The following is a 16,417-nucleotide window of genomic DNA, read 5'->3' on the forward strand; positions in this document are numbered from 1 at the left end:
CCTCCCCTTCATTCAAGGGGTTGTGGTTCTGTAAACTGACTAAAGTCTGTATTCTGGTGATTCAATCTAGGGTGCTGTTCATGTGACCTAGAATTCTTCTGTCTATACAGATCAGGTAAATATTTAGTAAGCTTGCCTTGTATTTCACTACTAGGAACACCATGAGCAAGTAGCCAATGCCATAATTCCACATGTGTCAGACTATTCTCATTACTGTTCCGACTCTGCTGTCCATTATGGTAACCACACCCACCTTGCCTTTGTCGATTAACTGCTGCCACATTGCCCCTACTACCATGAGGTCCAATCAGCCCCATCGTAGTTAGTGTCTTAGTTCAATTAGAGAAGTTCCCACTGTCAAATCAAGTTTACATAAAATAGCAATCATGGCAGTCTTCAAAGATGCTGGAGCTCCCTTCACAAATTTATTCCTCATGGTACTGGTGAAAGGCGTGTCTTCCGGGCTCTCCATTTCTGGCTCTAGGGGTCTAATCTGATAAGTCCATTCTAACAGGCCAATTTCCCTAAGCCTCTGGATACCTTCTTCTACATTATACCAAGGCAGGTCTCGTACTTCAACTTGACTTAAGGTAGGCCACCACATAATCCATGCCTCAGTAAGCCAACCAAATAAACTATTAGATCCTTTCCTAACCTCTCGAGGTGAGACACTGAATGAAGAATCCATACTTAGTGGGCCTAAATCAATAAACTCAGACTAATCCAATTTTACATTTCTTGCACCATTATCCCACACCCTCATTAGCCATTCCCATACATATTCTCCAGGTTTCTGTCTGTACATGTTAGCAAAATCAAGTAGATCTTCTGGGGTATAGCATATCACCTCCTCAGTCACACTTTCTATTTCATCTCTTGGAGCTCACTTGGACTTGACTTTAGTTATGGGTCTCATAGCAACAATGGGTGCTTGAGGCAGTTCCTGAGAGCATTCAGGAATGTTTTCTATGGCCTCTGCCTCAAACAATGACCCAGCAGGAACAATTGAGTTAATCCCATCAATCTGAGGGGGGGATAATGGTTTTACAGTAATCCTTTCAGATGGGAGGGATTCAACAGAATTTACAGGCTCCATATCCTGATCTTCCTGATTATCTGTCCATGTGCTCTCATTTCAGGTTTCAGGATCCCATTTTTTTCCAATCAATGCCCTCACTTTAACACCAGACACCATTCTGGATTGGCAATTTAGCTGGCGTTGTAATTCAGCCACCCTTACAATAAGACTCTGGGTTTGGTTTTCAGCAATATCAGGTCTGTTACTAGAAGTTATAAGGTTTTCTTTCAGAGCACAGGTGGAAGCACTGAGGTCTTTGTGGTGCTTAAGCCGAGACTCAGCAGTTTTGAACTCATCTCACTCTTTCACCAGTATGTCCAGTATAAGGAGGACCAACCAACCAGCTTCCTTATACTCCTCATTCTGACAAAATTGCAGAAAAGTATCAAATATGTGATCACTTAGAGCATCACTTCTCACAAGTACTTGATCTATTCGTGGTGCTATTTCACTTATTAATTTTGCCACCTCATGCCACAGATTACTAGGGCCCTCTTAACTGGCAGGTGTAGAGTCGCTAGTGTCATCAAAATTAATCAAACCGGAGAACCAATCTAGGAAGCCCATCCTTATGATTTTGTCTCTCTAGAACCACTCCCAGTACCAAATGTGTTAGACTGGGTTCTCTAGAGAAACAAAAACCAGCAAAGCTTATATTTATATAAGAGAGAGAGAGATTTATCTTAGGAAAATGACTCAAAAACGTATAGAAGCCGGCAAGTCCAAAGTCCCTGGAGCAAACATCAGGCTGGAGGCTTTTCCTAGCTTCCACAACCTCAGGGGCTGAGAAGCTCAAGACTGGCAGGCAGTACACCAGCTGCTGACTCTAACAAATGATGAATCCAAGATCTCCAGGCCAAACAGTGGACTGCTCACTCAAGGACAGTTGTAGGCAGCACAACAGAATCCTGATCCACAGAAGAATGTCTCTCTTCCCAGGATGTCACTAGATATCCTGGAAGCAGGCCACCCCCCTAAGGAAACTCCCCTTCAACAGACTGGCCACTCAGATCATAGTCATCCGATCCCATCATGGGAACAACCACACAGAACTGGGGTCCAGCCAAGTTGACACACAGCTCCAACTATCACAAAGAGTAAAAAGCAACAAACTTCCAGAAAAAGAAAACAACAAATGCTGGCAAAGGTGTGAAGAGATTGGAATCCTCATACACTGTTGATGGGATGTAAAATGTACAGTCCTGTGGAAAGTGGAATGGTGCATCCTTAAGAAGTTGGAAATATAAATGTCCTATGATCAAGCAGTACGACTACTAGGTATATATCCCAGAGAAATAAGAGTCATGACACAAGATATAGCCACACCCATGTTCATCAAAGCATTATTCACAATAGCAAAAAGATGGGAACAACCTATGCATCTATCAATGGATAAATGGATTGACTGAATGGATAAACAAACTGTGGTACATACACACTATGGGATACTACACAACATTAAATAATGAAGAATCTGTGAAATACCTCATAGTATTTATGAATCTAGAGGGCATTAGGAAATTAGTCAGTCACAGAAGGGCAATTATTGTCTGAGACATCCACTATAAAAAGTTAAGAAAAGACACATAGAAAAGATCATTCTTTGAAGGTTACCAGGAGTAGAAGAGAAAGGAGTGGATAAACCACCAACTACAGGCTAGACACATATTATCTTGGGTAAAGGAAAAGGCAATCTACAATAAGGGGGAGGTCAATACAAAATGATAAAGGCAGTGGAAGATACAGGAAGGAGCACAAGAGTTGAAGACAAAAATGGCTCATACACAATCCTGCAATAACAGTAATAACAATAATCTACAAGTAGATACATAGATAAATGTTCAATCTGAACATGGGTGGGAAGGCAAATGGAACACCATGAATATACATATATAGGTTTGACAGAGGATATCCCTACCTATGTGTTTATGTATGCTGCAAATATATCCATGAATGCAGTAGAGCATCAGAGGGCAAAGTTATAAAAATTTCTTAGTCATAACCAAACACCTTCAGGGTGGGCATAGAGGCCCAGGACCATAGTCTCTGGAGACACTAAGATCATTTGGCATAACATAGTCCACAAAGACAATGTTCTACATTCTACTTTGGTGAGTAGCAACTGGGATCTTAAAAGCTTATGAGTGACCATCTAAGGTGCACTATTGGTCTGTTCCCATGCAGAGCAAAGAACAGTGAAGAAAATCAATGACACAAGGAAACAATTAGTCCAAAGGAATAATGGTACATTTGAACCCCAGCCTCCAGGACCCTGACACCAGAAGAAATAGATGGTGGCCAGCTACCACTGCTGACCACTCTGAAAGGGATCACAAAAAGAGCCCAGATAGAGTGAAGGGAAAAAAAAAAAAAAAAACTAAAAATAACAGGCTGATGAAGACTGGTGGAACCCCCGAGGACTATGGCCTTTAGAAACTCTTTAGGTTGAGAAGTGAACTTAATTCCAATGACACAACTTTCAGCCAAATGATAGATAGATAAGGTGAACAGTAATATCAGGAGAGTATGTACTTATTAGAACAATCAAGTATATGATATCAAGAGGACAGCATTTGCCCATAGGTAGGGGTAAGAAGGCAGGAGGGGATAGGAAGCAAGCATGAAAAAAAGAGGTGGGCACAGGAAGGAAGTGGGAAGAATGCTGTTACAGTGTGAGAATTGCAGTAAATGTCACAAAACACAATGTGCATGATCGGTGACTAGAAAACCAATGTGCTTTATAAACTTTCACCCAAATCACAATTTTTAAAAAATGAGTTAAAAACAAAGGTAAATACTATTATATACACAATCCTCCAATAACAATAATCTGTGAGTGGATACACAGACATGCAAGCTAAACAGCTGTGGGAAGGTGAATGGGAATATACCACCAACATACATATCCTCAGCAGAGGATATTTCTACATGTGTATCTATATGTGCTGCAAATATATTTATAACTATAGTACAGCATACAGGAGGCAAAGTTATGAAAATTTCCTAGCAATAACCAAACACCTTCAAGAGAATGACTCACTCAGCCTAAGGGCTCAGGACTATAGTCTCCAGTAGCAGGGGAGTCATCAAAGTCAATCAGAATAACATAGTCAACAAAGAATACTCCCCATCCTACTTTGGTGAGTAGCAATTGGGATCTTAAAAACTTGTGAATGGCCATTTAAGACACAACTATTTGTCTCTCCCTATCCAAAACAAAGAAGAGTGAAGAAAATCAAAGACACAAGGAAACAATTAGCCCCAATGACTTAACAGATCATGCAAACCCCAGCCTCCATCACCATGAGACCATTAGAATTAGATGCTACCCAAATACCAAAGCTGACTACTCCAAAAGGGATCACAAGATGAGGTCCTGGATAGAGCTGGAGAATGAAGTGGAACAAACAAACTCAAAAACATAAAAAAAGACTAGGCTTACTGGTCTGATAGAGACCAGTTGAACCTGTGAGACTGTTGTTGTTGTTGTTAAGTGCCGACGAGTCGTTTCCGACTCATAGCGACCCCATGCACGGCAGAACGAAACACTGCCTGATCCCGCGCCAGACCCACAATCCCTGCTATACTTGAGCCCATCATCGCAGCCACCGTATCAATCCATCTCCTTGAAGGCCTCCCCCTCTTTCGTCAACCCTCCACCCTACCAAGCATGACATCCTTCTCCAGGGAATGGTCCCTTCTTACAACATGACCAAAATAGGTGAGACGAAGTCTGGCCATTCTTGCTTCCAAGGAGCATTCTGGCTGCACTTCCTCCAGGACAGATCTGTTAGTTCTCTTAGCAGTCCATGGTACTTTCAGCATTCTCCGCCAGCACCACAACTCAAAAGCATCAATTCTTCTTCGGTCTTCCTTATTCATTGTCCAGCTCTCACATGCATATGAGGCGATTGGAAATATCATGGCTTGTGTCAGGCGCACCTTAGTCCTCAAGGAGATATCCTTGCTCCTCAGCACTTGAAACAGTTCCTTCGCAGTTGACTTTCCCAATGCTACACGTCGTCTAATGTCCTGACTGCTGCTTCCATTGGCATCAATTGTAGAACCAAGCAACATGAATTCTTTGACAACCTCAATCTTCTCTCCATTTATTGTGATGCTGCTCATTGGTCCAGTTGTGAGGATTTTTGTTTTCTTTATGTTGAGATGTAATCCATACTGCAGACTGTATTCTTCAACCTTCATCAGTAGGTGCCTTAAGTCATCCTCACTTTCAGCAAGCAAAGTTGTATCATCTGCATATCTCAGGTTGTTAATGATTCTTCCTCCAATCCTGATACCACATTTTTCTTCATATAGTCCAGCTTCTCGGATTATTTGCTCAGCATATAGATTGAAAAAGTGAGACTGTAGCCCTTAGAAAGTCTTCAAGCCGGGAACTGAACTCACCACTATGGCTCAACTTTCAGACAAACAATAGGCAGGCCTAGAAAGTAAACAATAACACTAAGAAGGTACACATTTCTTAGAACACTCAACCAAAGAAGATCAAAAAGACAGCATTTACCCAGGAATAAATTCAGAAGGCAGGAAGGGATAGGAAAGAAGGATGAATGGAAACAGTAAACAGGGAGGAAGCTGGAAGAGTGCTGTTATATTATGAGGACTGCAAGCAATGTCACAAAACAAAATGTGTATGAATTGTACAATGGGAAACCAATTTCCTCTGAAAACTTTCACTTAATCACAGTAAATTAAGTTATTAAAAAAAAAAAAAAAGGCCAATTAGTTATAGAGTGTCAGAAGAGAATACACCAAATGTGGACAAAGAAGATAACACAGTAGAAGCTATGACTAGAAGCCAAAGTCAGGAATTAGTAATGATGAATAAGGTAGTATCTGTGGAAATTGAAGACATTTCAAATCCAGGGGAAAGCATCTAGTGAGCACCACACTCCATTTAAATAGCTGACCCAGCATAGCTCACAAGCACTATAAACACACTGCCATTGGATCAATTCTGACTCATAGTGACCTGCAGGAAAGAGCAGAACTGCCTCACAGGGTTTCCAAGGCTGCAAAATCTTTATGGAAACAGACTGCCTCATCTTTCTCCCATGGAATGGCTGGTGGGTTTGAACTGCTGACCTTTAAGTTAGCAGCTGGGTGCTCCAAACACTGCGCCACCAGAGCTCCTTAAAGATCCAGAGTCTTCTTAAATGTTCAGATCAACACCTGATAAAGTGTTAGTGGGCAATAAGATACAGAATTAAGGGGAGAGAGAAATCAAAGATATTTCAAACTTCAGTTCCTGGGTGACTTAATATGTGGTAGTGGCGTTCATAGAAACAGGAAAGACAGGATAAGGAGACAGTTTGAGATTTCAGAGATATAAAGTGTAAGGAAAGAGATAGCAGAGGCAATGTCCATTTGTTGTTGTTGTTGTTATGTGCCGTAGAGCCAGAGCTGACTCACAGCAACTCCTCCTTGGGTTTCCGAGGCAGTATCACTACGGAAGTAGATTTCCCAACCTTCCTTCCAAGGAGTGTCTGGTGGGTTTGAACTGCCAGCCTTCTGGTTAGCAGTCAAGTGCCTTAGCCACTATGCTACCAGAGCTCCTGCAATGTCCACTAAGACATTGGAAATTCAAAAGTAACACAATGCACAGTATAGAGTGAGTGCTTAACAAACCTTTGCTGGATAGATTATTGAAATGAATTTGGTTGAATTACATGAAGCATAAGTCAAAATAGCACCAAAAAAAACAGGTGGATAAGGATGATGGCCTTGTGAAAGCCAGTGATCTTGACAAGTAAGTCACTGGCTATCTTCAAAGAGTTGTACAATAAAAGCAATAAAAGCTGTTATATGCCAAAAAGAGAAATGATCTATAAGAGGAGGAGTAATAGCATGTATACTTTACATTTACAACACTGGGCAATAGAAAAGAGAAGAAATTTCTTGACAGCAAAATCTGCATAGGAGCTCACTTTAGTTAAACCTCATACAGCACTCATGACCAAAAAGTCATGAACTACTGCCTGCTGAAGCCTTAATTCCATTTGTCCCTCTGAACCAGACTACATGGTAGGGTTATTAAAAGCACTTTCTTGGCCATATGCCTGAGCATTAAATTCATAATTTTCACAATGGCCCTGACAACAAGCCTTCCAAGTGCCACTTCTAAGGTCCTGCTTTATTTTTCCTCTACCAAAACATCAAAAACCCATACAGAAAGAATGAGATCTTGAGCCACGCTTTACTCCACATGAGTACATTTCTCTACACAGGCAGAGAATATATTACCATTAATTTCCTAATATCATACCTGTGTAATATAGAGTGTGTGAATTCCATGCTTATGACTGCTTGAGAAAGAGCTGTAAGAAGCACAGCAATCACTCAAAAATGGCACCCCTAGAATCACACTTACTGATGAAGACTAAAGACTAAATCTGCAGTATGGATTACAGCTGAACATAAAGAAAACAAAAATCCTCACAACAGGACCAATAAACAGCATCATGGTATATGGACAAAAGACTGACGCTATCAAAGATTTTATATTACTTGATTCCACAATCAACACCAACGGAAGCAGCAGTCAAGACATCACACGACAAATCTGCTGCAAAACACCTGTTTAATACTGAAGAGCAAAGATATCTCTTTGAAGACTAAGGTGCGCCTAACCCAAGCCATGCTGTTTTCAGTCACCTCATATGCCAGCAAAACTTGGACAGTGAAAAAGAAAGACGAAGGAAGAGTTGATTCTTTTCAGTTGTGGTCTTGGAAAAGAACACTGAAAGTATCATGGACTACCAGAAGGAACAAATCTGTCCCAAAAGAAATGCAGCCACAATGCTCCCTGGAACTAAGAATGGCCAGACTTTGTCTCACCTACTTTGGTCATGTTGTCAGAAGGGACCATTGCCTGGAGAAGGATATCATGTTTGGGAAAGTGGAGGGTCAGTGACAAAGGGGAAGGCTCTCAACGAGATGGATTGACACAGTGGCTCCAACGATGGTGGTCAAGGATAGCAAGGCTTGTGAGGCTGGTGCAGGACTGGGCAGGTTTCCTTCTGTTGTACATAGGGTTGCTATAAATTGGAGCCAATGTGACAGAAACAAACAACAGAATCATTTAAAGAATAAAATTATCTCTCTCCTCTAAAAAATTTTCAAACATATTATTATAGATTTCCCCTAATTTCTTCATCAAAGACTTACTGATGTCTTCTAGGTGCCTACCACTATGCTCAGTATCAGAGATAAGATAATTACAACACTCCTTACCCTACTAATGAGAAAGACATGCAAAACAATAATTACAATCCAGTATGTGAAATGATGATAAAGATCTATGCAGGTCATCAGAGAGTCACAGATGAAGAAGTACCTAACTCTGCCTTAAAAATGAACAGTGTCACAGGAAAGTTTATAGGTATTAATTAAATTTTAGTTCAACTTCAAATGATGAGAAGTTCGCCAGACAGAAAGTTGAGAAAACCAAAGGGAAAAACATACAGTGACACAGATGTGTGGAAACCATGGTGCATTCAAGAAACTGCAAATTGTTGGGTGTGTAATAGAATGTGGAGTCTGTGTGGGGAAGAGTGGTACAAGATAAGGTTGAAAATTAGATGGGGACCAATTTTAGAGTTGAGAGGAGAAGGAGAAGTAAGATGGAATAGGTAGGACTTTCTGAGTGACTTCCAGGCCAAGTACGTTAACCCTCATAATGGCCTTGAGGAGTAACATTAACTCCACTTTCCAAGTGACAAATGTGATGTTCATATAGGCAAAGTAATTCTCAGGTTATGCAGCTGGTAATAAGCAGTTTTATACTTAAGATGCTGTCTCTTATTCACTGACTTGCAAAAAGAAGCCTAAAAGACCACAGTATGAGTGAGGAACAAAAATAGTTGCACTATTTACCGTAGTATAAAATTCAAGGTGGAAAGGCAGGTGCTGAGATTGAAAAAAGCACACTTGAAATCATGGAAGACCTCCTATGTCTAACTGAGAAACACAAGATTACATTAAAATTGATGAGAAATCACTAAAGGATTTTGGAGGCTGTAGAAGTTGTGGTTAAATATGCATTTTCAAAAGGCCCCTCTAATAGGAAGGAGTCAAAATTGAAGCAGGTAGCTCTTACAACTATTTATCCTTCTCAGAATACTTATTTTAAGACTTTCTCCTTAAGACTATATTATTATTTATGCTACTAGTAGTGTTACTACTACTGTTATTGCTGGTTATTTTAATGAAGAATGTTCTCACTAGTTTAGAAAACATAAATTGTTTGGCAGAAAAAAAAAAGTGTTCCATTCTCTATTTCAGGTAGATTCCAGAGGAATCCTGTTTGTTTGCACAATCATCACCTAAATAATGGCTCATTTAGTAACTAAAGCATATGCATTCTCAAGAGGAACAGGAAAAGAATACCTTAAGTATAGTCAGAAAATGACTTCTGCACATATAAAATTAATTCCACATGTGGATAGAAGAAAGTATATATAGTTTTTTGTATTGTTGCTGTCGTTGTTATGTGCCATCGAGCAGACCTGACTCATAGCAACCCCTCCTTGAGTTTCCGAGGCAGCATCACTATGAAAGTAGATTGCCTGACCTTCCTTCCGAGGAGTGGCTGGTGGGTCTGAACTGCCAGCCTTCTGGTTAGAATCAAGTGCCTTAGGCACTATGCTACCAGAGCTCTCTAGTATTTCGTATAGTCCCTTTGAAAGTAAAAAATCAACCAATGTGAAAGAAATGGAAATTCTTTCCTCTCATTTCCTGAGATTCTTCTGGAGATCAAGGCCAATGTATTTTGTGCAAATGTTTCTAAACCTCTTCCATTAGTGACTTTAGACCAGATATTTAAAGGCATGGCAAAAGAGAGAGAGAGAGAGAGAGAGAGAGAGAGAGAGGGAGGGACACTAGGATGCTGCTTCATGAAACACAAAGAAGAAAAAAAGCATACTACTACTAATTTTAACATGAATTAAACATAATAATATCCCAGACACTTTACATAATGGAGAAAAGACCACATCCTATGCCATATTAGTGCTCTCTAATATGGAATCATGTGGTGCAATAAGGAGTCTGTGAATTTAGTGATCATCAATCCCTCTGTTAAGACTGTATGATAAAAAAAAAATCTCAAACTCATTTTTCTCTAACTTCCCAAAAGGCTAATTTTCACAATGTCTTATAATAATTTTCTTCTTTTCCTTTTTTTTTTTTTTTGCTGTTATGATATGAAAAACTCCCAACTCTAGTAATAGCAGTTCTTAGCAGAATGAGTAAACTACTCCTTGGAAGTAAGTACCACATTTGAAAGGTGGATTTTAAAGGCATAATTTTATCAACTCCTTCATGGTCAATAACCTCTGAGTAACCCCAGATCATCCGCAAATAGTCATCTTTAGGAATCTTATATTTTACCTAATATTTCCTCAAATGAAATCAAATAAATTATTTATTAATTCAACAACTAATTAGTGAGCGCTTACTATATTCCAGGCTGTATGCTGCATGTCTGGAATACACGGGAAGTGCTAACTAACGGTTCATGTCTTATGGAATTATAGTCTAGTGGATAATAATTTTTAGAGACGATGAATTAAAATACAACATAATTTACTTTATAATTATTACATGAGTATTTGTGACCTTAAAATCATAAAATTTTAGAGCTAAAAGTGATCCTAAAAGACCTTTCTAACTCCCTAATAAGACAAGTAAAGAAAGTAAGGCGTGGACAGATCAATCAACTAACTAAAGGTTATAAAACTATTTATTGGTTGAGACAAGATTAAAACCCAGAACTCCTGACTGTCTAGTTAACTCTCCGTATCAAATCATGCCACTTCTCCTTGCTTGTCCACCAAAGGGGCTGTCCATCTTCTGGTTCCATCTTCCTATCTCAGGCTTATCTGAATTAAGGCCATAAATTTGAATGTATACATAACTCTTTAACTTGGTATATGTTAATAAGCTTTCTCACAAAAAGAAGTGTGGCTCACACAATAGAAAGCATCAACACTTTTATTTGAAAATTGCAGTGCTTACACAGAAATTATAAAATACACTAGATAGAGAATTCCCCATTCTGCCCCAGGTTTCTGTATGTCCAATATGTTGTTGTTGTTATGTGCCATTGAGTCGGACCGACTCACAGTGACCCCTCCTTGGGTTTCTGAGGCAGTATCACTACAGAAGTAGATTGCCCCATCTTCCTTCCAAGGAGTGGCTAGTGGGTTTGAACCACCAGCCTTCTGGTTGGCAGTCAAGTGCCTTAGGCACTATGCTACCAGAGCTCCCTTATGTTGTTGTTGTTGTTATGTGCCGTCGAGTCGGCCCAACTCATAGCGACCCCTCCTTGGGTTTCCGAGGCAGTATCACTACGGAAGTAGGATTGCCCAACCTTCCTTCCGAGGAGTGGCTGGTGGAGTGTCTTCTTATCATCACGTTAAGGCTGCAGTCATCTCATAAAGCCAAGTGGCACAGAAGCAATGAACACTCATTAGTTTTCATCATGTCTTCACCTCTGTACTCCAGAAGCTAGTAAATGAACAGGGAACACCAGGAAAGCAAAACGCAACTCTTCTGTTGGGCCTCAGCCTTAACATGATGCTTTTCCACTTCGCTGAAGTGTGCCAGTACTCATCAATTTCTACCTCCCAACTAAGCAACTTCTGATCTTCATTTAGCTGTAATTTCAGGGAAATAAAATACTCCATATAGTCCCACTTCAGGACCAAAGTCAGAACTAAAGACTTCTTTTCATATTGAACATGTACTTCAATTTCTAAGATATCTGAAAATAACTCTGAATTCAGGCTTCTGGATGCTGAGTTTTATTTCTCCATCAACTACAAAGAAAAAAATAAAGTTACAAAGGAAATGCTCTGATAATATATATTTAGTACATAACTAAACTTGGTAATTTGATCCTATATCCCAGGAAGTGGCAGAAATTATAAAAATGTAGACTTATTTTAATCATCTAGATAAAAAGTCCCACAATTTATTTTTTAAAAAAGTTAACCACTCTTCCAGAAGAAAAAAAAAAAAAAGTTCCTAAGAATGTAAATGAATGATAACCAAGAGTGAATGGGAAGCTGAGTGTAGTAAGAAAAAGCTCACATACTTACTGAAAATATAAATTTTTGTTTCTTCTAACAAAGTAACTACAAAAGAAACACAATTAAAGAAGGCTCACTTTAAGGGTTCAAATACTATGCACACTGTTCTCTACACTGAAATTTAATCTCAGTCTTCTAGGTTCAAGTAGGATCCTGTCAGGATTCAGGATTCTTCCTTTCTCGCCTGAGATCCTATCATTGGGAGTCCTATCCAATAGACAGGATGCCTCCTATACATAATGTAATGGTGAAGAACGGGAGCATAGGCTTCAGATCAAGACAGACCTGGATTTCAGTCCTTCACCTGCCAATTACTAACAAGTGAGCTTGGGAAAGTTACTTAATCTTATTGTACTTCAGATATTCATCTATAAAATGGAAATATAACAGTACCAACTTGACAGGGTTGCTGTGAGTATTAATATAATGTACATAAAGGGTTTAACATTGTAAGTCCTCAAGAAATTTTGCTAGAAGTGAGATTAGGAGTAAAAGTAATAATAGCAGTGCTTTTTTCTAAAATTTTTATCTCCAATAATCTATTTTCTAGGTGGCTACGTATTCTAATAATTGCTGTCAGAGGTGTTAAGGAACTTCAGAGTCCAATCACGCTCTCCCTCCATGCTTCACTAGAAACTGTAACAGTAACTTATTAAATAATTGTTACAAAAAATGTCCATTTCAAGGTTATTTGAAGTATAGATAACAAATCATTTATTAGATTTTCAAAGAATGCACTATGTTATGATAAACAAATATCTTAGTCTCCATTTCTTTAATGTAGAACTCTATTTCAAAATTGATATTCAGTCTCAGGGAATGCAGTATTCTGGAAAAAAATATCCAAACATTCACAATAGTTAGGAGCTCTGGTGGTGTAGTGCCTAAGGCATTTAACTGCTAACCCACCAGCCACTCCTCAAAAGGAAGATTGGGCAATTTACTTCTGTAGTGATACTGCTTCAGAAACCCAAGGAGGAGCCACTATGAGTTGGATCCAACTCGACAGCAATAGTATAGGCTAAGATTTTTGAAGGATTCCCTTGGTGGCGCAAATGGTTAAGTGCTTAACAACTAGCCAAAAGGTTGGTGGTTCAAGCTCACCCAGAGCTGCCTTGGAAGATAGGCCTATAATGTGTTTTTGAAAGGTCGATTTTGAAAACCATATAGAACAATTCTACTCTGCACATATGGGGTCACCATAAGTAGGAATCAACTGATAAACAGCAACTAACAACAATAAAATTATTTGATCGAATTGCTCTAGTCTAAACATTAATTTGAGGAGCCCTGGTGGTTCAGTGGTTCAAATGCATGACTGCTAACCAAAAGGCCAGCAGTTCAAACCCACCAGGTGTTCCGTGAGAGAAAGAATATCAGTCTTTGTTTGAATTTATAATTTAAGTGAAAAGTCTAAAAAATTGAGTATAAATATTAAACATATTTTAATATAAAGCACAAATTAAACAAGCATGTCATTGTTGATGAGGTATTAGAAAGAACAAAACTTCAGAACCAAATAAACCTAAATTCAAAGTCCAGCTGAGTACTTACTCTATACATGACACTGGGAAAGTCCTTTAACCTCTCTACACTACTATTTTTACAATTATTACATTTTTCTTAGACTAAACATGGTAAACCAAAAAAAGCAAACACACTGCCACTGAGTCAATTCCAACTCATAGAGAGCCCTTTCAGGTTTCCAAGGTGGTAAATCTTTACAGAAGTAAATGGGTTCATCTTCCTTCCACGAAGTGGCTGGTGGGTTTAAACCACCAATCTTCTGGTTAGCAGTCAAATTCCTTAGGCCTTGCAACACCAGAGCTCCTTAATAATGATATAAAAATCCAGCTGTGCAAAAAGAAATGACTATCTCCTGTCAACTGTTCTCACTCCCACGCTCTCTAGGTGAACATCTACATATGTAAACATGGCACAAGCCACCTTATTGTGCTTACTAAGAATTTGTAATTACCTTCAGTGTGACCCAGGACTGAGATGCCTCCTCTTGCTTATCCACCCTCTGGTCTTCCTCATCAAAAAGGCAGCCAGGGCCCTAATTTTCAGCTACAGGAAAGCAAGGAGCTAAGAAGAAGCATGAGTAGAAAGCATCATGTCCATCTTATCACACAAAAATATAGGGCAAACCATCACCTTGATCCTTTTCACTGAACTTCTCCAAAGTGGCATTTTCTTTTTCCCAGGTATATTTAATAGAAAAGCAAGTGAAGAAAAGCCATATACCCAAAATAACACTGAATTTCACTTTAAGAACCTCCTTTTCTAGAGTCCAATAAACCATTGGGTTACCATATCATCAATTATATAAATATTGTGAAAAGCAAAAGTTAAGGCTGGCGGTTCAAACCCACCAGCCACTCCTCGGAAGGAAGGTTGGGCAATCTACTTCCGTAGTGATATCACCTCAGAAACCCAAGGAGGGGTCGCTATGAGTCAGGGCCGACTCGCCGGCACATAACAACAACATCAACAGGAGATACATAGTGCCAATGTCGAACCTTTCCAAAAGAAATACATGGGTACATTGCAAAACAATCATGAGGTGATAAAAAGGGAAGCTGGGTCAGTTTCTCTAACAGCTTTGCTTGGTTGCTGTTCAATTCAACCACAAGCCACAATATTAGCATGTTTTTAGCTTCTTTTTATTACGGGACATAGTCTTCCATTATAGAAGCCACACATGTTAAAGGCAATTGGAAAGCAGAGACTAAAAAAATTCACCAAGAACCCTGTTAGTCCACTACAACCATCATTAATATTCAATGTATTTTCCCCATTTTTTAAGGTTCTTAGTTATAGTTTTATATAATTATAATTATTCTATATAAACAAAATTATATTATTTCTGCATCTAACATGTTGTGTTGTTCTCATTATGTGCCGACTCACAGCGACCCCTCCTTGGGTTTCCAAGGCAGTATCACTACAGAAGTAGATTGCCCAACCTTCCTCCCAAGGAGTGGCTGGTGGGTTTGAACCGCCAGCCTCCTGGTTAGCAGTCAAGTGCCTTAGGCACTATGCTACCAGAGCTCCCACACATCTAACATAGTATAAACGTATTTCATATTAACTCAAACTTGTTAAAAATTTAATTTTTGCAAGTTCTTAAGTTTTCTTAACTATCTTGCTTTTCTTACTCCCTCCTGTACATGGTACTGCCGAAAACTCAAAGCAAAGCACGGAAGACAGCACAGCATAATGGTTAACTATGTAAGCACTGATGCCAGATTTCAGAATTCAAACTTATCATCTCCACTTAGCAATGCAAGATTGAGAGAAAATATCTTAATCTTTCTGCTTCTATTTCATATATTATAAAATGGATATGGTATTGAGGACATAGTATCTATCACACAGGGATGTTGTGAGGACTAAATAGAGGGCTAAGAATAATACTGGCAAACACTAAACATTCATACAGTATTAGCAATCACCTGAATTACTTATTCAGAACTGTGTACTTACAGTAGATTTTTCAGAAATGGAATTACTGAGCCAATGGGTATGTTGTTGTTGTTGTTTGCCATCGAGTCGTCCCCAACTCCTAGCAACCCCTCCTTGGGTTTCCGAGGCAGTTATCACTACGAAAGTAGGATTGCCCAACCTTCCTTCCAAGGAGTGGCTGGTGGGTTTGAACCACCAGCCTCCTGGTTAGCAGTCAAGTGCCTTGGCACTATGCTACCAGAGAGCCAATGGGTATAAACAAACATATTTAAGATTCTTGATGGCACTGCCAAATTGCTGTCCAAAAAGACTATATGATGAATTTATACTAGAAGCAGAAATATATGAGACTATTCTAACAAGCTTAAGGTATTAACTTTTATTCCATTTTGCCAACTCTACAGGGTAAAAATTGTATCTTATTTGGTTTAAGTTGTATTTCTTTGATTATTAATAAGGCAGAGCATTTTACCATATTGCTGTTTATTGCAGTGCAGTGAATTATCTGATACAGCTCTTCTAGCCATGGTCTTTGGGACTCCCACCAGATTACTGGGTGGAACCATACGAATATATGGTACTTTGTGGCCTACCAAGAGGACTGGATAGCTTGTTAGTAATATATTTACACAGCACGCTTGTAGGAGTGGGACCATGGAAATAAGATGTATGGAACCATAATGTGAGGATTTACCAGTTTTGTCATTTCACTAGGCTTAAAATAAGTCCTCCTAGAGGCAGAAGGGGGGAATCT

The sequence above is a fragment of the Orycteropus afer genome, unplaced genomic scaffold, assembly GCF_000298275.1.
Source record: "Orycteropus afer afer isolate SDZICR_OR568_19922 unplaced genomic scaffold, OryAfe1.0 scaffold00145, whole genome shotgun sequence".
Taxonomy (NCBI): Eukaryota; Metazoa; Chordata; class Mammalia; order Tubulidentata; family Orycteropodidae; genus Orycteropus; species Orycteropus afer.